Source organism: Neophocaena asiaeorientalis, unplaced genomic scaffold (assembly GCF_003031525.2).
Source record: "Neophocaena asiaeorientalis asiaeorientalis breed wild unplaced genomic scaffold, Neophocaena_asiaeorientalis_V1.1 scaffold204, whole genome shotgun sequence".
NCBI classification, from domain to species: Eukaryota; Metazoa; Chordata; class Mammalia; order Artiodactyla; family Phocoenidae; genus Neophocaena; species Neophocaena asiaeorientalis.
This window is the reverse complement of record NW_020173922.1, coordinates 5,196,673-5,222,271: the sequence shown is the minus strand read 5'-3', so window position 1 is coordinate 5,222,271 and position 25,599 is coordinate 5,196,673. Positions and strand designations below refer to the sequence as shown.

The 25,599-nt window shown below is 46.3% G+C and overlaps 1 long non-coding RNA gene and 1 other non-coding gene across 2 annotated transcripts in view; one reads left to right on the top strand and one right to left on the bottom strand.

Annotated features, from left to right (window-relative positions):
- Positions 1-25,599, bottom strand: part of LOC112404362 (uncharacterized) — a 65,764-nt gene that overhangs the window by 23,568 nt on the left and 16,597 nt on the right. The window contains exon 2 of the long non-coding RNA XR_003004079.1: positions 18,846-19,067. This is a non-coding gene — a long non-coding RNA (uncharacterized LOC112404362). The remainder of the gene's footprint in view (positions 1-18,845; positions 19,068-25,599) is intronic.
- TRNAG-CCC (transfer RNA glycine (anticodon CCC)) lies at positions 21,033-21,105 on the top strand. The gene has a single exon. It is a non-coding gene; the product is annotated as a tRNA-Gly (tRNA).

Sequence of the window (25,599 nt, the reverse complement as noted above, 5' to 3'; positions counted from 1 at the left end):
GGGGGGGGGGGGGGGGGGGGGGCTGGGCTCCGCCAAGCAGTCCCCAACAGTCCCTGCTGATCTGTAACACGGCCGCAAGCCACCCAAAAGTCAACCGCCAAGGGTCCTGAAAGCTACCACCACATCCACTGAGATGGGCCATTTGGCAAACATGAGGCCAGAGACTTCCCCAGGGGAGAAGGGGAGGCAGGGGTCTGGCCTGCAGGGCTGTGACTAGAACTGTTAGGCAGGCAGGGCTGGAGTTCAGGAAGACAACTTCCTTCCATGGTCAACTCTACTAGTTCTAGCCAGCTTGTCACTGAAGCTGAATCCAAAAACAAGTCTCCAACAGCATGACCAACCACCTTGCCAGTGAAACAGGAAGAGACAGGCTAATCCTTGCTATGAAAGGCTGAGGTGGGAAACTAGGTGAGATTAGCCTTGGAGATGGAGAGGGTACGCAGGGAGCCTCCAACACGTCAGGAAGGACGGAAGGCAGCTGACTGCTCCCCATCCACTGAGCGGGGTTCAGCTGCCCAAAGCGGTGGATTTATTTACAGCCCTGCCAGTTTGGAGAATGGAAGGGCTCTCAGCAAACTCTGAAAGCCCGGCACACTTGGCCTAGGGCTCACTCCTGCCTCCCTGCTGTCGTCCTCAGCCAGGAGCGCCCCTGAGATCACAGCACAAACAGACCCCAGCCTCCTAGCAGCTCGCCAAGAAACACCGTGGAGATGAGGAGAGGTGGCTGTAGAGTCGTATCCCCTGGGGTCTGCTCTCAGTGCCACTCTGAAGGGTGACAACCTCTCCTAGCTTCAGTTTCCTCACTTGTAAGATGGGAATAATAATAGCACCTCTTCCGTCATTGGGTTTTTGGGGACTTAATGAGTTAAGCCACATAGGCCAGTGCCCAGTATACAGCAGACTCTTGGTTTTTGTTAGCTGCCGTTGTTACTCCCAAGACAGAGACCTGAAGGACAAAAGGCAGGACTCCCTAACTGCTGAGACACCTGGACGCAACATGGGCATTATGTAAGGCTGCTAGCAGAGTCTATAGACAGTTTTTCCTTCTACACAATGAACTGAGATCTTTTAGAACCAACAAGTGACAGGGAAATAGGGTAAAACAGGCGTCTGTTTCCCTTAGGTACTGCCGGGCCACCTCCTGAGGCTGCCAGGCTGCTGGGCGATGACCCAGGAGGGCCGAGGGCACTGCCCCCAATGAGGCACAACCTCACAGCTGCCCCAGTGATCCGCCCCACCACGGCAGCAGCTGGAGCTGGCGACCACCAAGAATCCTTCTGCCAACCCCTCACCCTCCCTACCCTTCTCCCAGGTCTGCACAGGGGAAAGGTCTTGCTGAGGAATTCCTTTTGCTCTCCAAGACGAATTCTGGTGACCCTTAGCTCCTGATTCTACCTGGATAAAAATGCTGAACATGCCAGCGTCACTCACCATGTCATGCCCCTAGTCTGGCACAGGGCACTCGGCAGGCCTGGCATATAGGGGACATGGAATGAATGAGTGAACGAATGAATGAGTGAATGAACGATTTGTCTTGCACCTTTCACCTCAGTTGGAAAAGCTGTTTCCAGTCTACCTTGCGAGCAAGCTGCAGATACAGGCTTAGCTGGCTATTCTCTGAAGCAATGGCAAAGCACTATTAAGAAAAAATATGAAGACCCTGTCAGTCTTAAGTTCTTAAGGAAGGGTGTCACTCCCACTTCTGTCAGTTTAAGTCCTTGAAGAGATCTTGGCTCATCCTGAACTTTCCTGAAATGGTTGAGGGCAGTCCCTGGTATCAGGGCCATCACTCTATCCCAGAAGGGATCCATGTGACTAGGAGATCATCTTGGGAAAGAGTGAAGCAAGCAAAAGGAGCTCAGGGGCCCGAGCCTGGCTGGGCCAGGGAGAGTCAGCCCCGCAGCCCCAGAAGACACTTTCTCCAGAGGGCCTTCCTGAGAGCCTTTCCTTCAGATCTGTAGGCCTAGGGTACTGTGACCACAGGCTTGAGGAACTCATGGTTACCCATGGCTGCCCAAGGGTACTTGGACAGGGCTTTTTTGGGGGGAGGGGGCGGGGCCGGAGAATATTGATCCTTTATGAACTACCCATGATACACCTATTCTCAGAAGCAAAAGTCCATTTCTACCCATTAAGAACAACTCGAAAAGAATCTTGCATGCTCCAAAATCCTCCAGGCTGACAAGGTATCCCAGGCTACCAAATGGACTCATTTCAGGGTTAAATGGAAAAGTTCAGAGGGAAACAAGACACTACCAAAAAGTAAGGCTAATGGAAATGGTTTTTTTCCCCTAAGGAAAATGCGATTGAAAAGCACTGAAATCTTTCCTAGGCTATTCTCAATTTATGGTCTTTAAGCAGGTTGTGTCCCTGGGAAAGGTTCTGATGCCTGGGACACCAAGAACAGAGCTTTCCACATCACCTCCACACACACCCAGGTGCAAGCTCTAGGGGAAACGTGTGTGCGTGTGCATGCACTTACACGTGTGTGGGGCGGCGGTGGGGATGCCCTTCTCCAGCTTCAGAAAGCCTCTAAGGTCTAGGAGGCTGAGGATGTGTAAGGGCACCCTAGGGAGTGAGCCACCTTTTCCAACCAGGATCCTAGCTTGGACATGCAGCACACCACTGACATAATGAGAAAAAAGCCACTGAGGCCAGCAGGGGAACAAGGAGGGAAGCAGTACCGTCCCCTCAAAACTAAACGAGTTACAGCCCTGACGGCACACAGCAGCAAGCTTCCTGGCTGCGAGCTGATAAGGCTTTCCAGAAGAGTGGATAGGAAAGTCGGTATTTCCTGGAGAAGGAAGCCACCCCCTCAGGGAGCCAAGGCAAGTGTCCAACAGCAGAAGGGCAGGGCAGGCTACAAATACCGTCACGGTCCACTCACTGGCCGGTCCCAGTGGGTCTCTCAGCCCCCGCCAGACCAGCTCTCAGGGCAGGAAGCCCCCAAGGGCTGCAGCCCCCAGGGTCCAGCCGCTGTGGCTGCAGGTTCACTGGGCTTGGGGGCCGGGCTTGCTACACCTGGCATAGTCCACTTCGGTAGAATGCATTTCCCTCAAGCTGTCTGTGGCTCGGCTTCCTCACCTGAAAAACGGAGACAGTAACACTACCGACCTCTTGGGATCGTTATAAAGATTAGATGATTAACACCTTGAAAAGCAGCACAGTGCCAGGCACAAAGTAAACAGATAATACATTATAAGTATTATTGCTGCTGTAAAAAAAAATAAATGGCTAGAAGGAAAAGCAGTGTATTGTAGAGTGGTGGGGTGGGGGGGTGCTGGGGGCGCCCAGCATGAAGTCAGCAGCGTGAGACTGACATCTGCGATGGAGACGTCACCGGAAACCACTGACTGCCACCCGCAAGACTCACATACTACGGGACCAAGATGCAGCTGAGGGTACATAGATTGATGAAGAAAAAAACCCAAAACACCCAACAACACTTTTACATAGCATTTACATTAGCTGCAAATATATCTCCTGGACAGAGATGAACATACTAGTCAAATTTCAAAAAGGGCTGCATCATAAAAATCTAAACACAGACCAAAAGATTTATACAAAAATGTTAACTACTGTCTCTGGATAGCAAAAGAATGGGTATTATTTACTTTCTATAAAGAAGAGATATTCCTGTAATTTAAAAAGTAACTCCTGTAATTTAGAATGAAGCCATGTTTTTCTATGTGAGAACCCGGTTGTACCCTAGGAGTAAGTGGCCTGGGATACAGCAGAGCTGCACTAAATCAGGGTTTGGAGAACGCCACTCTTCTGGCCCCTGACCATGCTGGGCGTGGTCCCCACTCTGGTGTCAGTGAACGCTGGGCTAAGCCCTCATCTATAGACACCAGCCCTCGCCATCTTCATTGTCAGCATTTTAGTTATGATCGTCCTGTGTTGCGTCCCGCTTTTTGGAGCGTCTCAGCTCTGGGGAGCCACAATGTAAGCAGAATATAGATTTTTCCCCTGCGGCTAACCACACTGACCACGGGGAAGCGGGTGCCCATGGGCGCTGGGCCACAACGGCTGGGGCTGCAGGCAGAGCCACACGGACTGTGCTCGGGCCCTGGGCCGGCCTCTCGGCACAGCTAATGCCTCACTGCTATTTGGAAGGACGCATCCTAGTGAAAGTCCCCCGCCACCCTAGGTGACCTCACTCACAGGGCGGTCCCAACACCACGGTCCTGGCTCCAATCCTAGAGACGACCTGATCTATCCCAACTGCACCTTCCAGTTTCCCTGGATGCCTTTTACCCAAAGCAGCCTTCCTTTTCTTGCCCACCAAACTAATTTCTTCATTGTTTACATCAACCTAACTTTAAAAAGCTTATACGAGATGTGAACGAAAGGCATGCAGTACTGGAGCAGAAAACCCGGGCTGCACCTGGGGGCGAGTGGTCTAGGAGCAGGGTAGGACTTGAAACACCCCTGTTTCCTGGGCCAGCCCGGTCCAGCCAACTGAGCACACTTCCCTGACCAGCTGAGTAAACTGGATCTGCAAAGAGCAGCTGCCCTTTCATACTCCATTACCCCTGAGCGCTGGGCAGGCCAAGGCTTTTGAAAAGGCAAAAGAGAGTGTTTTACATGAAGAATTTGACCAAAACAGATTGTGTCTCTACATCCAAGAAGATGGAAAAACCCAAGGCCATCTTTAGGAGCCTTTGGTCCCCCAGTGTCCTCATGACCAGACTGTCTTCATCTGATGCCAGTTCCCAGACCTAGTGCAGTCACAGGGCGGGGGCCGGGGCACAGGTGCACGGGACTTCATCTAAGCACGGGCCTAGCTAAACAGATCTATCAAGTTAAAGCCTGAGGTCACAAATATGGGGAATGAGAATCAAAACTGGTGCCAAGAGCCCAGTTCACTCACTAAAGGCCAATCGCATCTGCTTTTGTGAAAAGAAAGGAAAAGAGTTGCAGCTGAGTGTCCTAGAGAACACATGTCATACTCAGAGAGCCCACCTCGTTACCGCTGTTAACAAAGCATGTTATTATTAATATTATATATATATTATATAAAAATATTATTACTATTTTGACGTATTTCAAGGGTATTTCCTAAAGGAATGCAAATGAGCATGAAAGTTAAGAATACAATTTGAACCAGACAGACCTGGGTTCAATTCATGGCTTAGTGAGTTACTCTTTGACTTTAGGCCAGTTAATTCACCTCTCTGAACCTGTGTCCTCATCTCTGAAATAGGAAACCACCAAGACCACTGTATGGATTAAAAAAAATAATGTACACAAAGCACCTGAACAAGATCTAATTAGAAACAGTAACATTTATTTAGTGCTTGGCACTAAATTACACAAGGCATTTCACAATTGTTGAACGAGAGTGGTAAGATTCCAAAAAGAAAGGAAGACAAAGTTAAAAAAACAAACAAACAAAAAAAACCCTACTCATTCATGGGAGGCCCCATGACACATAGAAGCATGTCAGGCTCTGGGTCAGACACCTGGGGAACCACGAGCAAGACATTACAGCCTCTCTAAGACTCAGGTTCCATATGTGTAAGATCTGGGATAACACCACTTACCTGGAAGGACTATTGCAAGAATTGAAGCCATGCCCATAAAGCTCTCATCCCAAAGCTGGGCACCTCACTAGGTGCTCAATAAATAGTAGTCACTGAGGAGCACAGGCTTTGGGGTTAGATTGGTGGGTTTGAATCTCAGCTCTACCACCTCCTAGCTGTGAGACCATGAACAAGTTTCATGCTTTCTCCGCTTGAGTTCCTTCATCTACATGACGGGGATGAGAAAAGATCGACCTCAGAGAGTTGTTCTCAGGACTAAATGAGTTAACACATAAAAATGTCTGACACACCGTAACCACCTGATAATTATTAGCTCTTTTATTTAACTATTATTTATTAACTATTCGACAATTAATATTAACTGTTCAAAAACTTAGACCACCGGCTTCAAACTCTTCTTGTCCTCCTGGTTTTAATCTAGGAATTGGTATCAAACACCCAGATTCTCCCATCCCACCTGCAGAGAGGCTCAGAAACAAAGCCTGTCTGTCCAGTAAGAGGTCAAGAGGGAATTCTTTATAGCTCCAAGTTCCCGGAGCCTTCTTCCTGGGCAGGTCACCAGACAAAGTCATGAATTTTTCAGCTGCTAATGAAGCTGATTAGGAAGGCCTCTTCCTCCACTGGGCTCAAAAGCCCAACGTACAGTTTTCATTATGAAGACTCTATCGCAGTGGTTCTCAAAGGCAGGTTCTGGGCCCCTAGGGAACATCTGGTAATGTCTGGACAACATTTTTGGTTGTCGTAACTGAGCAGATACCACTGGTATTTAGTGGGAAGAGGCCAGAGGTGCTGCGAAGCATTGTACAAGGCACAGGACAGTGCCCCACTGCCCCCGCCAAAATTACCCGGCCCAAACGTCAATGTGCTGAGGCTGAGAAACTCTGCCTTATAGGAAATTTGCTTATGACAAAGTAAGTTGGGAGGAAAACAATACACAATGGAATCTACACTACAATGGCAGCCAGGTGCAAATGACACGTGCACGTAAGTAAGACCTGCCTAGGAAATAAGAACACAAAAAAGATTTGAGATGATGGGGTATCTGGACTATGAATGGGAAAACATTTTTTTTTTCTATGAGAGTCGTTACTATGTTTAGGGACCAGACCACTCAATGGAGGCAAAAATGACCCAAAGCTGCATCTCTCAGCTCTGATAATTCACACACCTTGACTGCCAGTATTGCAACAGTGCTCCACAGTGAATATTCTGCTCAGAACCCAGACCAAAAAATAACTTGAGGGAGTGGAAAGTAGTGCAAAACAGTCTTTTCTGCAAATTCAAACCCAGAGTTTAACACTTGAAAAAGCTTATTCCAGAAACTCACCCTGTCTTCTCTCCTGCATATCTTTATTTTTTTTAACTTTTTATTTATACTGGAGTATAGCTGGTTAACAATGTTGTGTTAGTTTCAGGTGTACAACACAGTGATTCAGTTATACATATACATGTATCTATTCTTTTTCAAATTCTTTTCTCAACCAGGTCGTTATAAAATATTGAGCAGAGTTCCCTGTGCTATCTTTAAACTTCTCATCTTCAATCACTCAACAAGTAGTTACTGGGGAATCAAGTGGTCAGTCAAATTAGACAAGGTCTCTACTATCAGGATGCTTTCAGACAGTGGTGGAGACCGTAATTCTCTAACTAGAGCCAAGGCTGTAAAATTACAAACCCAAGAGTCCTATGAAGGACAGAAGCTGACCCAGACCGGGGTGGGGGTAAGGTGTCACTCAGCATCACTGAAGTGACACAGGAGTGAAATGGGAAAGATTAATAGGTTATTTGTACTGAGTCAAGAGAGGTGTGAATTTTCCAAGCCATACAGAGGAAATACCATTTGCAAAAGCCATATGGGAGGAGAGGCCCAGAGAGGCTGAGAAACTGAAACAGAATCTGCTGGCAAGGCTAGACCCTGAAGGACCTCTCAACACCTTTTGGAATGTTGGTCTTTATTCTAAGAATAATAGAAAACCATTAAGGAGGGCAAAAGAAATGTCTGAGCCCTTAACTTGTATAGGTTCTACTCGGGCACGCCCAAGTATTAGGTGAGGAACTGCTTCCACAAAAACCTTTTTATCCTCAGGTAAATCAAAACCTCTGGCCTATCACATAGAAACCCAGGCTGGTAGCAAAGCCTCCACTAAGTGGAAGCCAGTAGACCATGACAAAAAGTAAGAAGGAGCAGTTTCCCCTCCAAAGCAAGAATCAGCAAGCTCTAAGCCTGATGGGCCATGAAGGTCCCTGCCCTCCCTGAGATAGGGAAAGGGGGGCCCTGCAGTGCTAAGAGAAACAGCTGGGGTCAGAGCCCTTATCAAGAGCCACACATCCCAGGAGGACCCTATAAGCAGACCACCTTCTCCTAGTTGAGGGGTCAAGTTCAGGCTGGATCAGACCACAGGCAACCGTCCCATTTGCCCCCAGTTTCTGCACCTTCATCTAGATAGGCCCTGAGATTTCATGCTTTCTGTAGATATTTCTGGAAGCACTACTACCTACCAGCTACTGTGCTAGGTCTGGGAACCATATTGTCTCCCTCTCATATCCCTTCCTTACTCATCCTCCTCTTCTTCCTCCCTTTCTAGAGACCTCCCTCCTGTGGCCACTGGGTCTGTCTCTCTTCTCATAGCAAAGAGTCTATGTGACCAGACCTACTTGCTGAGTCAGAAACCACAAGTTTCCCGATTCTGACAGGGCTGGCTGAAGTTTTAAAGATGTTGGCCCAAGCCCATGTGAGACATAAGGGCACTTTTCCAAGGAATTCCATGAAAATGCCCTTTGGGCACTAGAAGATTCAACTGAATGTCCCAGAACGTGTGCTAAGAGATGCAAGAGGAAGTACGAAGGTTAAATGAATTAACTGAACAAAGATCAAGTGAGGATAAGATATAAAGAAGTATTTACAAGACAGTCAACCCTTGCCATGAAGAAGGCAGAGATCAGGATAAACCAGGAGACCAAGAAGGAAGCAGCACAAGGTAGGCCAAGCGTGGACCTTGGCCAGACTGGAAGGCAGCAACGGGGCAGAGCCCTCGGGTGCTGGCACCTATCCCCGTGGTGGAGCCTCAGGGGCACCGTCATGGAGAACAGGCTCTCAGGTCACACACGGTGTTAGAATGTTTGCTCACCACTTACTAGCTCTGACCTTGGGCAGACTTCTTTAGTAAGACCCACCTCATAGAGCTGTCAAGCTAATTAAATGGATATACAGTGTTCAGCACCAGGCGTGACACAGCAAAAACTCAGTTAGTAGCAGCTCCTTGGAGCCACTCCCAGGATTCTGTACAGGAGATGAGGAGGAACAGGGACCCAAGGTAAGGCTGGAAGTAGAATGCTGCAAAGACACCTGTGCAGGCAGAGGACATTGGGGGAGGGGACGCTCAGCCAGTCAGCACATACTTGGAATCGAGTAGTGAACACGACATACAAAAGTCCCTGCCTTCAAGGAGCTTACATTCCAGCAGGAGGAGAAAGGCAGCCAAGGGACATGTGAACAATGTGTTGGCAAGAGAAAAGAGGTGGACATAGTGGGGAGAGTGTGCCAGGCTGGGGTACTTGGTTAAATGGGGCAGAGGGAGAGGGAAGGTGGCTGGAAGGCCTCTCTGACTAGGTGACAGCTGAGCAAGAACCACGAGAGGACACAAGCCCAGTCGACTTCGGAGGAGAGGGAAAGGGAATGGCAAATACCAAGGCCGGGGTGGGAATGGGGCAGCCTGTGAAGGTGGAGCAGTGCATGGGGGCAGCCCGCTCGTGGAAGGCCTGGCTGGTCACCCTAAGGACTGGCTTTTACTCTGAGTGATGAGGGAAGCTTCTAGAGGGTCTGGGGAGAAAACAGCAGGGGGCAAGAGCAGGAGGAGGGAGACCAGTTATAAGGCTACAAACTGCAGATGACATGACTTTGGAGTTGTCCGTCCCACAGTTGTCTCAGACGGGTGGGGATTCTCAGGGTAGATCAGGAATGACCCTCAGCAACTGGCTTCCCCACCTTTCCCCTGAGGGCTTCCGGTCTTCACCACCCCCATCCAACCACAAGCAAAAATTCAGAAAAGTGGTGTGGGCCAAGGGAGGGTGCTAAGTCCCTGTTGCCCATACACTCTACGTGGTATATGACTTTGTTTACGCTTCGCCACAGTCCTATAATACCAATTTTACAGATAAGGAAACAGAAACTCAGGGAACTGGAGAAACTCCACCTAGATTCCTAAGCCAATGCGGCTTTAGGTGGCACCAGGCAGTGTCCTTGCTGAGACATTCTGTCATCTGATGCCTGGCAGAGAAAGAAGGTACTGAGCTGGACTTTATCTATGCTGAAAAGTCTTCTCGGGGCAATGACGATGCCTGATCAGAGTTTCTGATGAAAAAAAAGCATAAAAGGCTCAAACAAGCCAAGCTGTAATTCCAGACCTCAAGCCAGTTAGCCAGAGATGCCAGACGGTTAAACTCCTTTCTCGTTTATCCCTGTGCTGAGTGATGAGAGCAGTGTCAGACACCAAAGGGAGTGTGCAGGGGCACCATGCCATGTTACCAGCCGGCACTCTGACTGTGGACTGAGGAAAGGTCGCTCACAGCATCTTGCTGGTTGGCCAGTGACCCGGCAGGGCTCTCCTGGAACAGGTGCTCCCCCCTTTTGCTTCTTCAAATTACAAAGAGCAAGAACAGGGGCACTTTTTTACAGGCTGAGAAATCCGGTTCAAAGGCCAATCAGGCTTCTGAACTCCATGGGGGCATCCCAAGGACTCTGCTGGAGCAGAATTCATTTTATTTTACATCGATACATTGTCAGATATCGGTCCTAACCCAGAAGAATAAAACCGCAGTATCTGGACTCACAAGAGTTAAATAGCAAGGAAAGGGGCTCAAAGGGAAAGGGGACCAGACATGGAGCATGAATTCACAACCACCTTTCGAACTGGTGATATTTCCATCCATCCAGCAAATATTTACTGAGCATATACCACGTGTCAGCACTGTTCTAGGTTCTGTGGAAGCAGAGATGAAGGAGAGAAAAAATCACCTTCAAGAAGCTTACAAGGGGAGGCAGGCACACTCAAAGATCGGGGAGGTTAAACAATCTGCCCAGGTCCTCGTGTTAATAAGGGGATTTGAACGCAGCTTTTATCACACTCCACCTCACCTGTCTACTAGGAAAGTGGTACCCTGTTATAACTACCAGGTTTTTATGTTTGTTTCGGTGGCTGGGGGCAAGGCGGAGGGAGGAGGTGGAGGGAAGGTGTCTGGGAATTGCTGCGGAATCAGTGCTGGATCGCAGTAGCAGGCCATAAAGAAATGCATTTAGCTTGGAATCAGGACTTACATCCTAGTCAAAACTCGTGGACCCTGGGCAAGTCACTAAACCTCACTGTACTTCAGTTTTAGTATCTCTAAAAAGAGGGATTCGGCCTAGCAAGGAATGGTAAAATGGCCTCATTTTACCTAACAATTCAAGCCTCACTCATAGCGGCTGCCTAGGATCTTTCGGTAAGGAGGATTCTGAAGCCAAATTTGGGGCTGAGCAGCTAGAGCCAGAATTGATGAGTGATGTCTGCCATGAGCTCAGAAGGCTTATCAGCTGAGAACTCTATAACATTTCCAATGATTTGAGGTATCTGAGTGGGAGCCATTTCAATTTTGGTGAGAAAATTTCTTTCTTTCTTTTTTCTTTTTTTTTTAAAAACATCTTTATTGGAGTATAATTGTTTTACAATAGTGTGTTAGTCTCGGCTTTATAACAAAGTGAATCAGCCATACATATACACATATCCCCATATCCCCTCCCTCTTGCGTCTCCCTCCCTCCCACCCTCCCTATCCCACCGCTCTAGGTGGACACAAAGCACCGAGCTGATCTCCCTGTGCTATGCGGCTGCTTCCCACTAGCTATCTATTTTACATTTGGTAGTGTATATAAGTCCATACCACTTGGTGAGAGAATTTAAAAACCTCGGACTTCATGACTTTCTAACCAATTCACAGAACTTTCCTTTGAAAGATAGATGGCCTATCTTCTGACCTAAGACTGGAGATACTGTTGTGTTTAATTTTCACTTTAAACAGTTTTGTTACTATGGCATATTCATAAGAACCTAGAGTTTTGTTATTTAGAATGCTTCACTGAACATGAGTTCACCCATCACCACTGGGACTTGGGGGCAGAGTTTCTGAAGATCTCCCCACCCATGTGCCGTTTTGCACTGTGGCTTTGTCACCCACCCATTAAGAGTAAAGTCCATTTCCCCTCCCCTTGAATCTCTGCTAGCTAGACCTGTGGCTGCTTTGACAGAGAGTGTGGTGGAAGTGATGTGCTGAGACTTCTGAGCCTGGGCAGTAAAAAAGCCAGGGAGATCATTACCTTGTAGTTGCAGAAGATTTGGGGAAATCTGGGTGAAAGGTATACAGAATTGTTTGTACTATTTCTGCAAAGCTTTTGTAAGTCTGGAATATTTTCAAAATTAGAAGTAAAAGGAAAAGTTTTTTGTTCGTTTGTTTTTCAAAGGAAAGCCTGGCAGCTGCCACTTTTGCACTCTAACGCCTAAGGAGCCCAGACCTCCTGAGGCTGTCACACTGTGAGGCCCAAGTCAGCCACACTGAGAGGCCACGTGGAAGGAGGGAGAGGGGGGAAAAGGGATACTGGATGGGGGATTTTTTTTTTGCACTCAAAAGAACAATTCCTTGTTATGATGAACCAGAAGTACAAGATTTCACTGAAACTGAAAACAGCTGACAGAATACGACTGAACTTAAATTAACTTCATGGGAAACAAGAGGGTCAAACCAAGCCAGTAAGAGTGGAAAAGCCCAAGCCTGGACGGGACACGCATAAACATAGTAGCTTCTCAGCACGGGCATCACGTGACCCCTCCCAGCAGTGAGACAGCCAGCAGTCATGCTCCCATCCCTCTCTCTCTTCCAAAGCACCTGCCAAACCAAACAGCTTCTTCCTCTGTATTATTGGTGTAAGCCAACCCAATAGTGCCCCTTTAGACAACTATAAATATGAAAGCCAAGAAAGAAAGTTTGTAAATCCCATTCAAGGGTAGAAAGTACACATATTCAATGCAGCACACTGGTTATCTCCTATGTTCCAGGCCCAGGGAGCAGAGATAAATCCTTCCTGCCAAGTCCTGCCCAAATTATAGAATCTCTAACGCCAAGATTTGGGGTGATTTACTACATAGCAATAGAGAACCAAAACATATGTCAAGCTTCCACCTGCGGCAAAAAGTCTTAAGTTCTGGTTTGGCAAGACCTGGCTATCCAAATGGGTCTTTGAACCCAATCCTTGGGCTGACACATGCTCCTTGCCTAAGTGCTTTTGTATCCTGAGTTGCTTTTTATACAGCATCCCTACTCTTATTTCAGTAAGAAATCTCCCTGCATATCTAAGAATATTAGAAGATTCCCCCCCCTTTTTTGTAGTAGGGTTTTTGCTCCTTGTGTTGCCTCTGTTCCCTCAGTGTCCCTTTTTCCTGTCTGTTTTGGTCACCATCTATCATCTGGGGCCTTTACTCAGGTCTCCGATGATCCTCTGTTGTTAATATTTAAGGCTGAGGTTCTGTCACTTGCAATCTGAAGAGTCTTGACCAACACAAATGGTGGAAGCCTAAACTAAAATAGTATGAGCAAGGTTGACTGGAGTCAGACATTAAAGAGGTAAATTAGAGAGAACATGAAACCTAACTGAATTTGGAGAGGGGCGATGCTTTGAAAGAAGTCTGTATGGGGTGCAGCTGCAGCGCTTAGGAGTGGTAAATTCTATGGGAGGTGTGGGATACAGGAGGGAAAGCGTCACAGAAGTGCTGATATTCTGTTTGATCTCTCCGTACAGTTGGGCAGAATGGGAATGAGGAGTAGGGAGTGAAGGGAGCAGCATGGCTGGTTAGAGGCCATCCTCGGTGACATCCTTAACTCCAAGCTGCGGTAGTTACTGGATGAGACATTTGGTGGTCTTAGAAGGGGATGGCTATAATTTGCATATGGGAGAGAGGTGAATTGTTAAAAGGAAAGATTGGAGCGTGGTGGACTGTCTGCCAAGATGGCCACCAATGATTCCTCTCACTCTGTATTCACATGCTGTTCCTCCTAGTGAGATGGAATCTATTTTACACCAATGTTTGGGTTTTTTTGTTTTTTGTTTTTTTTGCGGTACGTGGGCCTCTCACTGCTGTGGCCTCTCCCGTTGCGGAGCACAGGCTCTGGACGCGCAGGCCCAGCGGCCATGGCTCACGGGCCCAGCCGCTCCGCGGCATGTGGGATCCTCCCGGACCGGGGCATGAACCCGTGTCCCCTGCATCGGCAGGCGGACTCTCAACCACTGCGCCACCAGGGAAGCCCTACACCAATGTTTATAACAGCCATTATTTATTATTCAAAATAGCTCAAAAGCAGATACCCAAATGTCCATCAACTAATGAACAGATGAATAAAATATGAACAGATGAATAAAATATGGTATATCCATACAATAAAATATTATTTGGCAAAGGAATGGAGCACTGATAGTTGCTACAACGTGGCTGAACCTTGAAAACATTACACTAAGTGAAAGAAGCCAGTCATAAGAGAGCGCATATTACATGATTCCATTTGTAAGAAAAGTTCAACACAGGCAAATCAACAGAGACAGAAAGTAGATTCGTGTAGGAGGAGAGTTAAGGAAATCGGGAGTGATTGCCAAAGGGTTTCTTTTCGGGGTGATGAAAATCTTCTGGAATTAGACAGTGCTGATGGTCACACAGCTCTGTGAATACACCAAAAACCACTGGATTGGACACTTTAAATGGGAGAATTGTATCGTATGTGAATTCTATCTCAATAAAGCTGTTGCCAAAAACGCAGGAGTGGGGGGAGATGGCATCTATTTCCCCTCCTGCTGAATCTGGCCAGCCTTTGAGCAACAGAATACAGGGTACGTGAGGTGGTGCCAGCTCTGGGCCTAGCCGTTAAAAGCCTGGCAGCTGCTACTTTCACACTCTTGGAAACTAGTTGCCGTGGAAAGGGAGATGTGTAGAGAGAGGCCTCATGGAGCTATACCCAGGCCTTCGTCACGTGAACGAGGCAGTCTTGGACATTTCAGCTCCAGCCAAGCTGACAGCTGGATTAAGTCATGCAAGTGACCCCAGGAGAGATCCCCTAAAGCCAACTCACAGAATCACGAGAAATAATAAATCACTGTTGCTTTAAGCCACTGAGTTTCAGGGTGGTATGTTATACAATAAATAACTGAATCACAACCTCTCTGAGCCTCAGATTCCACCTCTATAACATGGGACTAATGCTTCAGGGTCATTATGGAGATTATGCCAGTGACGCTAATGCCAGTGCAAGAAATACTAGTTGGTACAGTTGTTATTATTATTAAAAATCTCCCCAGGAGATCCTTGACATATTGCAGGTGTGCTCCCTGGGAAGCCTCATTCCCACAAGCACCTGCTGCTTCCAATCACATGGTTTCCAAAAAGCTGGCTTCCTGAGAAAAACAAAGGCTTAAAAAAAAAAATACAGGGGCTTCCCTGGTGGGGTAGCAATTGAGAGTCTACCTGCCAATGCAGGGGACATGGGTTCGAGCCCTGATCCAGGAGGATCCCATGGGCCACGAAGCAACTAAGCCCATGCACCACAGCTGCTGAGCCTGCGCTCTGGAGCCCGCGAGCAACAAGTGCTGAGCCCGCATGCCACAACTACTGAGGCCCGTGCTCCTGGAGCCTGTGCTCCGCAGTGGGAGAAGCCACCGCAATGAGAAGCCTGCGCATTGCAACGAAGAGTAGCCCCTGCTCGCCACAACTAGAGAAAGCCCGCGCACAGCAACGAAGACCCAATGCAGCCAAAAATAAATTAATTTAAAAAATACAATATCTGAAAAAATGAAATTTGAACTAAAAAATAGACTACCAAAGAAGGTTCTGCTTAGATTATCCATCTACCCACCGACCTGTCCATTCAACACTTTATTAAACTCTTACTAATTACCAGACACCAATTAAGAGTAGCTAAGACCCTAAAACAAATAATTTCCACCTAGGTAGCTGTTAACAGAAGGGACTACACACATGAACTTCAGCTGAGAGATGGCATATGCAGTAGTAGATACATCTAAAATCATCCTGCTAGAGAAAAAAACCCTTAAATTTCTGCAGAGAGCTCAAAGACACATGCTTAGAATACAGGCCCCAAGAATGATTCCGATTGGGGATCCCAGGAGCAATATAAAGAGAAAGAAATGAAAGAGGTCCCTAAAAAGCACATCCCTTAGTGAGAGGGGCGTCAGAGGGTCCCATTCACAGAACCTGGACCCCAGGTTGAGAGAAGAACTTGACCACCTGGCATCCCCTGCCATACCTGGTATAGAACAGGTCTGGGCAATTAACAATGCACAGGCTGATGACAGAAAGAGAAATCCTGTAGAAAAGGATGTTAAACAGCTTTCAACTGCATTTATGAAATCACTGATAAATTGATAACACTGAAATAAAAAAGCCTTTTAATCCTAAGAAGAATTAAGATATTATTTTTTTTCCCTCAAAAACGCTGATATAATACTTAAATTACACCAAAGGTAAGAAAGAGGGCCAAACCTGTATTTTCTGCATGAGGGGACAAGGTCCACTGAGCCCAGAAAGCACTTATTCTAGACAAGCTCTATAATGTTCCAAATCCACTGAATGGTAGTTACAGTCAGTATAAACAATACAGGCCCAGAAATGGCCTACAAACCATACAGCAGGAGGGCTATGGGTGAAAGACACAACCTAGGGAGGCACTGGCCTGAATCTATTGTTTAATACAAATGCTGGGCTGACTTTTTTTTCATTGACATATAACATATACTAAAGTGCACAAATATTAAGTGTGTGGCTTGAAAATGTTTATACCCAGATTAAGATAAAAGAATACTCCTAGGGCTTCCCTGGTGGCACAGTGGTTAAGAATCCGCCTGCCAATGTAGGGGACATGGGTTCGAGCCCTGGTCCGGGAAGATCCCTCATGCTGCAGAGCAACTAAGTCCGTGCACCACAACTACTGAGCCTGCGCTCTAGAGCCCGCGAGCCACAACCACTGAAGCCTGTGCGTCTAGAGCCTGTGCTCCACAAGAAGAGAAGCCACCACAGTGAGAAGCCCACACACTGCAACGAAGAGTAGCCACCACTCGCCACAAATAGAGAAAGGCTGCACACAGTAATGAAGACCCAATGCGGCCAAAAACAAAAAACCAAAAAAACTCCTAATACCCCAGAAGTTCCCCTGTGTCCTTCCTAGTCAATAACAAACCCTATCCTAGTCTCCGACACCACAGCCAGGAGTAACCACTATTTTGATCTCCATCACCATAGATTAGTTAGGCTTAATCTTGAAAGGCACATAAACGGAATCATATCTTATGTGGTCTTTTCAGTTGGCCTTCTTTCATTCATCACAGGGTTACCTTGTTTTGAAGCAGAAACCCCAGAAACTGAGATTTATTTTCAGGAAATCCCCCTCTCATGTCATAGACCTGGATGCCAACTGCTCTGATTTATACTGGTTGCACTTCCTGCAGTCCTCCAAGCACGTTGTAACAATTTATAACAAAACAGAACCTTGGATTGTAAAAGTTTTCCTTCAAGATAAACTAAATCTTTTAAAGCTATTCAAATCTATTCAATCTCAATACAGCCCCTGACTTGACCCCATAAAAGTAAAATCTTTCCCATACCGAGCGCACAATTCCTCTTAAACCTATTTTTCTTCCTTGGCATCCACCCATTTTAAAGAACCCTCAAATTCTGAAATAAAATGAATTGTCAGTTCTGTTACTACTTTTGATTAGTAAGAGGTTAAACTATAGGAAAATCTCTGAGGCAGCCTAAGGCCCTAAATTCAGACAAATGTGTCAGGTCAGAAAAGACAGGAAAGGGACAACAGTACAGCAATAAGGTACAGGTACAGATTCCACAGTCAAACTTTCAGGATTCAGATCTGGGGTCTGGCCATTTCTAGTTGGGTGGCGTTGGGCAAGTCGTTACTCCACTATGTGTCTCAATTACTTCACTGTAAAATGGGAATAACTTCATAAGACTGTTGCAAGGATTAAATGTGAATGTATATAAAGCTCTTAGGAGAGCACCTGGCACATAATAAGCACTCGGTAAGAATGAGCTATATGCAAAAGCTGAAAGCTCTAAGACAGCAACTATTCTGCAAACCAAAAGGTTACAAAACAGTCATAACGGTCACCAAGACATGTAGCACAGTGCTTCTCAAGATGTTTCCTTCCTAACCCTTCACAGACTGCTACTTTTTTGTAAAATGCAAGATTCCATGCTCGAATGTCACAGCAATGTCAAATTGCTCTCAAAGTTTTAAGATTTTTACTCTCACTTTCTGTATTTATCTCATTGCAGCCTGATAGCCTCTCAGGGACTGGCACTTGTCTGCACAGCCAACTTTGAGTAGCACTGTTCCAGCACACAAGAAGGACTCAGAAGCCTGCTGACAACTCAGCTAGCAGGTTAAATAGAATTATGAAAACATATTAGTAAAGAAAACCCACCCCAATAGCAGGGGCAAGAGGATGACTTGAGGGTCAACAAGTTGAGACATAAAACAATCCCAACAGGCTAAACCTGTAAAGCAAAACTGGCTGCCAGAGCAAGAATCCAACTGGTACTTTGCCCCCTCTCACTGCTCGAGGAGATGCCTTCAGAAAACATGTCGGCCAGGAAGTCATCAGCCCCACAGGGGACAAGAGAAAGGAGGCAGAATTGATTCAGCCCTCCCAAGAAAGAAGTCCTTCTCAGGAGTTAGAAGCCACCCTAAGCAGTCACCAAGCTTTGGAAATGTCAACCATGGCAAACAAAGGCCAGAGTTTCTTCTCTGCCAAAGAAAACATGCAAACATTTCCATTGGTGACACTGGACTGCACACATGCACACCTACGTAATACACATACAGTCGTCCCTCGGTATCCACGGAGGATTGGTTTCAGGACCCACATGATACCAAAATCTGCGGTGGCGCAAGTCCCTTATATATAAATACCTTATATGAAAGGTATTTGCATATAACCTACGCACATCCTCCTATATACTTTAAATCATTTCTAGATTATTTATAATACCTAACACAATTTAAATAGTTGTAAATACAACGTGAATGTTATGTAAGTAGTTTCCGGAGCACAGTAAATTCAAGTTTTGCTTTTTAGAACTTTCTGGAGTTTTTTTCCCCCAAATATTTTCAATCTGGTGGTTGGTTGAATCTGTGGGTGCAAAACCTGCAGATATGGAGGACCAACTGTATACATGCCCCATTCACATCACAGTACCTGTGCTTTTAGGAGGCTCCTGAGGTCCGCCCTGCCAGCCGTACTGTGGATATCCTTGGTAGGGGTACCCCTGAGGAGGTGGGTAGGGTCCCCCCATAGGTCCTGGAGGGTAGACCTCAGGCCCCATCGGTTGCTGTGGATAAGGTGGGTACGGAGCCGTCGGACCGGGCCCTGGATACGGTGGAGGGTTCTCTTGGTTCATCAGGGACCTGCTGAGTACACCTAAGAGACAGACAATGAAAGTTATTTGCATTTAATCTGGGGAAATCGTTAGGATAAAACCTGTAATCATGAGATCATTTACAAATTGCCTTAAAGATATCTTAAACCTCTTGCACATCTTCAGCTCTGCCCATTTTGTTTCCTTCTCACCATCACAATTGGCAAATATCTCATGTATCTGTTTGCCTTTTGTCTGCCTCCCCCACTAGACTACAGGCCGTGACAGCAGGAATCACATCAGTTTGGGGTCACCACCATGACCCTGGAGCTTAGCATAGTGATTGGCACAAGGCAGGCCCCAGTAAATGTGCTGAATGAAGAACCGATTATTATTTTGTTTTTTAATTCTCTAAAATATCCATAAATGTGATTGGATAGCTCTAAGAAGAAGGCAGAAAGTCTAAAAGCATTAATTATGAATCAGATCAGCAGAGGCTGACCTGGTGACAGAAATCCTCCAACAAACACGGCTGGGCCACGATGGGGTTTTCTAACAAGCAGCAACACCGGCAGTGAGTGACCAGTGAGTGTAAAGGTTGCCCCCACCCTGGGCACTGCGTGATCTGGTTGCTCTCCTGAGACCCACAGCTCTGAGCAGTTGAGCAGTAAGCTCGGTTGTCACTACACAAAGGGCAGAACTGCCCACAGAACATGCTAAGCATCTCCTCTGACCATCCAGGCTCCCAGGACTCTGGAGCACTCCCCAGGAGCCCCCACTTTGTTTTACAGGTTCCTGTTCTGGGTGGTTTGCTTCTGTGAGGGAGGCCATTTCTTCCCAGTCCCCAAAGCCTTTTATCCATTCTCTTGATTGGGCCTGAAGTCTGGAGGGGGCCAGCATCTCCTTTCTATCATCTCTGTAGCCCCCGAAGTGCCTGACACAATGACTTCCTGATTAAAAGCATTACTGGGGAATGCAAAGTACATATATTCTGGATGAACATGATTGCTGTCATCTTGCTGCCTTGTACTCACCCCTCTCCTGTACTGATATTTAACGTTTTACCTATCTGAGTAAGTTAATAGAGGGAAGAGTCTCATACTCAAAATTTAATAATTTCACCATTAATTCTTTTTCATAATATGCAATCAATAAATTCATAAATGACTCTATAAGAAGAACAGAGTAGCCATAAAGTAAGGTTCCCTAGAAAATCTGCATTAAAACAGTAGACTTTGCTGGCTACCCATGCAACAACCACATTCCCCTTCATAAGTCAGATTTCCAGTTAAGTATCCATTCTTTCTTCCTGTAGTTCATGTGCTTTGGGGGAAGCTCATTCCTTACCAGTTCCAGGGTGAGCCCAATCTAACCTAAGCCAATCCAGGTCACCCCTTCCTCTTTTCCATCAAGACTGATTCAAGGACTCCAGGACTAAGCCAATCACAAATGGCATCCCTTGGCCACTCAGATTAGTTCGAAGGTGGTTTGATCAGTTAAAATCTTGGGGCTTGGGCTTCCCTGCTGGCACAGTGGTTAAGAATCCGCCTGCCAATGCAGGGGACAAGGGCTCAAGCCCTGGTCCGGGAAGTTCCCACATGCCACGGAGCAATGAAGCCCACGAGCCACAACTACGGAAGCCTGCATGACTAGAGCCCATCCTCCGCAACAAGAGAAGCCAGCGCGATGAGAAGCCCACGCACCGCAACGAAGAGTAGCCCCCCGCTCGCCGCAACTAGAGAAAGCACGCACGCAGCAAGGAAGAGCCAACGCAGCCAAAACTAAATAAATAAATAAAATAAATTTAACAACAACAACAACAAAAACAAAAATCTTGGGCCTCTCCTAACACACTCCCAACCTTCCCTTCCCCTTAACACAGTCAAATACACGGTCTAGCAAGGACATGGCCTACAAAATTGCTGACAGCCAATCTGCAGCCGTGAGGGAGCCACCAGCCTTAAAATGAAGTAGATACTTCAGAAAGGTAGAGCAGAAAGAAGGAAAGAAATGGGATCCCAGGGACTTCCCTGGTGGTCCAGTGGTTAAGACTCTGCACTCCCAATGCAGGGGGCCTGGGTTCGATCCCTAGTCAGGGAACTAGATCCTACATGCCACAACTAAAACAACAACAAAAAAGATCCCGCAGGCTGCAATGAAGGTCCCGCACGTGGCAACAAAGATTCCGTGTGCAGCAACTAAGACCCAACGCAGCCACATACATACATACATAAATACATAACTAAATAATTTTTTAAAAAATAAAGAAAGAAATGGGATTCCAGATGACTTTATAATAGCTCATAAATCAGATTAAAACCCAACCTAGGGCTTCCCTGGTGGCGCAGTGGTTGAGAGTCCGCCTGCCGATGCAGGGGACACGGGTTCGTGCCCGGGTCCTGGAAGATCTCACATGCCGCGGAGCAGCTAGGCCCGTGAGCCATGGCCGCTGAGCCTGCGCGTCCGGAGCCTGTGCTCCGCAAAGGGAGAGGCCACAACAGTGAGAGGCCCCTGTACCACAAAAAAAAAAAAACACAAAAAACAAAACACCAACCTAACCTAAGCTACCTCTGTAGAATTTCCACTACTAGGAACCAATAGTAAGGTAAGCTAATGAACCCCTCTGATTGATGTTCAAGCAAGCAGACATTTATGCAGTGCTGACTGTGCCTGGCACTGTGCTAAGTAGTGGGGTATAGAAATGGATATGCTTCAAATCCTTCCCCTGGACAACAGGTCAAAAAGACAAACATAAGGATGGTAGTTTTTAGAAAAGGTGGTAAACAGACTGCTGGGTAGCAGTAGGGGCTTAAACTCAGTTGAGAGGAGGTGGGAGTGAGGAGAGTGTCACTTGAAGGAGGGGATAATAAACTGAAACTTTGTAAGATGAAATCAGAATGGCTAGAAGATCTCTCTTTTGACCTCATCTGCATTCTGTCTCTCATTCTTCTTTCTTCAGGGGCCTGGGAGGGATTCAGAAAAGAACTAGGGTTCTTTCCCTTCTTTGCTCTCTGGTCTATGCCAACGTGGCATCACACTCTGATCTGGAAATGGCCTTTCCCTTTACCCTAAACCAAAGGCTCACGGTGACAAACACTGCAATCATCACGTGAACCTGGGCACCTAACTGCTGACTACTTCTGCATTCCCTCTCTCCTGCCTGGAAGGCTGTGGTAAACCTAGAGAGCCCTGGTTAACACAGAAATCAGTCTCATTAACCCCCCTACAGCTATTCCATTAGTTATTTTTTAAGACACAGAAGTAGAACACAGCCATCATAACTACTCTTTCCTAAAGTTCAGTGTGTGTGTGTGTCCTCTGTACTGACCTAATTCCATCAAAACTGCAGTTTAACTTCATTAATCCAACAAGACCCTGTAATAATGATCATTCTCCCTCTAGCAAAGTCTACACCTATATTTCTCTGAAGACACTGCCCTTCTAAGAACAATGAGCAGTGAGAAGGCACAGAGAACAAAGTGTTTAGAACTATCACAACTTCACACCTCAATGTTTCATGACTTTTCTTGATCGATCTATGTGTATCTATTCCTCATTATTCCTGGGACCCTCAAGACTCTCCCAAATGTATGTGTCCTCCCCTTTCTCCCTCAATCATGTTTCCCCCTCGTTTTTAGTATGTAACTTTCTCCCTCTGCCTGAGAAATTGCTTAAGGTCTGGGGTCAGGGGAACCCCATGTACTACTCAGAGGCACTTATAAAGAGCATAACCCATACAGGTGCTCTACTGTCATGACCAACCCCCACCCTACACTCTGTCCTGTGTTCCCAGAACACCTTAGAGGAATAAAATCTGGAACTATTTTCAGTTTCCTCTAAGCAGGAAAAAAATCCCAGTAAGAGAACAGCAAAAGTCATAGAAATAGCATCTGTGTCAAGATCAAAGATTCCAGAGCTGGCATCTTAAAAGCAGGATTTCACCCAGTGGGAATCAATTGTTCCCATGCTTGTACAGAAGCAAACCCAAGTAAAGAAAGATTCCCTCACATTGACACAGTCTAGTACAAACCACTTAACATAAGCAAAATATAAATGAGCTTTAAATTTAAGGTATGATACAAAACTTTAAAACGTGAATGTTTTCCCTTATAAATTTGGTCGGGTGAAATGTAAGCTCTACTATAGTAGAGTGTGTTACACTGAGGATCAAATGTAAACAGTGGAAATTGTAGCATTAAAGACAAATCATGGCTCCAAAAGAGACAGCTCAAATCAAGCAGCAGCCAAGATCCATTAAAACTGCATTGAATCTGGGCTTCCCTGGTGGCGCAGTGGTTGACAATCCGCCCGCCAGTGCAGGGGACACGGGTTCGATCCCTGGTCCGGGAATATCCTGCATGCCGTAGAGCAGCTGGGCCCGTGCGCCACAACTACTGAGCCTGCGCTCTAGAGCCCACGAGCCACAACTACTGAGCCCACATGCCACAACTACTGAAGCCTGTGTACCTGGAGTCCGTGCTCTGCAACAAGAGAAGCCACCACAATGAGAAGCGCACAAATCGCAACAAAGAGTAGCCCCCACTCACTGCAACTAGAAAAAAGCCCGTGCGCAGTGACGAAGACACAACACAGCCAGAAACAATAAATAAATAAATAATAAATAAATAAATTTTTAAAAAAACCACTGCATTGAATCTATTTGCAAAAGAATTCAGATTAATGATAGTAAAGATGATCCAAGATCTCAGGAAAAGAATGGAGGCATAGACTGAGAAGACAAGAAATGTTTAACAAAGAGCTAGAAGATCTAAAGAACGAACAAATGGAGGTGAACAATACAGTAACTGAAGTGAAAAATACACTAGAAGAAATCAATAGCAGAATAAATGAGGCAGAAAAACTGGTGAGCTGGAAGACAGAATGGTGGAAATTAATGCCATGGAATAGAATAAAGAAAAAAGAATGAAAAGAAATGAAGACAGTCTAAGAGACCTCTGGGACAACATGAAACACACTAACATTTGCATTATAGGGGTCCCAGAAGGAGAAGAGAGAAAGGACCTGAGAAAATATTTGAAGAGACAATAGCTGAAAACTTCCCTAGCATGGGAAAGGAAACAGTCACCCAAGTCCAGGAAGCACAGAGAGTCCCATACAGGATAAACCCAAGGAGGAACACGCTGAGACACATAGTCAAATTGACAAAAAATTAAAGACAAAGAGAAAATATTAAAAGCAACAAGGGAAGGGACTTCCCTGGTGGCACAGCGGTTAAGAATCCGCCTTCCAGTGCAGGGGATGTGGGTTCAATCCTGGTCAGGGAACTAGATCCCACATGCATGCCACAACTAAGGAGCCCACTGGCAGCAACTAAGGAGCACATAGGCTGCAACTAAGAAGCCAGTGAGCCGCAACTAAGGAGCCCACCTGCTGCAACTAAGACCCAGCACAACCAAAATAAATAAATAAAATAAAAAATTTTTTAAAGCAAGAAGGAAAAGCAACAAATAACATAAAAGGGGGGTGGGACTTCCCTGGTGGTGCAGTGGTTAAGAATCTGCCTGCCAATGCAGGGGACAGGTGTTCAAGCCCTGGTCCAGGAAGATCCCACATGCCGCGGAGCAACTAAGTCCATGCGCAACAACTACTGAGCCTGCACTCTAGAGCCCGCGAGCCACAACTACTGAAGCCCATGCGCCCAGAGCCTGTGCTACACAACAAAGAGAAGCCACTGCAATGAGAAGCCCATGCACCACAACGAAGAGTAGTCCCCGCTCACCGCAACTAGAGAAAGCCCGCGTGCAGCAACGAAGACCCAATGCAGCCAAAAATAAATAAATAAAATTAAAAATTTGTTTAAAAAAGAAAAAAAACATACAAGGGGGGAGTTCCCTGGCAGTCCAGTGGTTAGGACTCGTCACTTTCACTGCTGGGTGAAAGCCCTGGGTTCAATCCCTGTTGGGAAACTAACATCCCACAAGCTGCTTGGTGGAAAAACAAAAACAAAAAAACATACATGGGAATTCCCATAAAGTTATCAGCTGATTTTTCAGCAGAAACTGCAGGCCAGAGGGGAGTGGCATGATGTATTTAAAGTGATGAAAGGGAAGAACCTACAACCAAGAATACTCTACCCAGCAAGGCTCTCATTCAGATTTGACAGAGAAATCAAAAGCTTTACAGACAAACAAAAGCTAAGAGAATTCAGCACCACCAGACCAGCTTCGCAACAAATGCTAAAGGAACTTCTCTACATGGAAAAGAAAAGGCCACAACTAGAAATAAGAAAATTATAAGTGGAAAAGCTCACCAGTAAAGGCAGGAAATCATCCACACACAAATATGATATGAAAACCAGCAATCACGAGAAGAGGAGAGCACAAATGTAGGATATTAGAAATGAATTTGAAATTAAAAGACTGGCAACTTAAGACAATCATGTTTATATAGCTAGTGGGAAGCAGCCGCATAGTATAGGGAGATCAGCTCGGTGCTTTGTGACCCATAGAGGGGTTGGATAGGGAGGGTGGGAGGGAGGGAGACGCAAGAGGGAAGAGATATGGGGATATATGTATATGTATAACTGATTCACTTTGTTATAAAGCAGAAACTAGGGCTTCCCTGGTGGCGCAG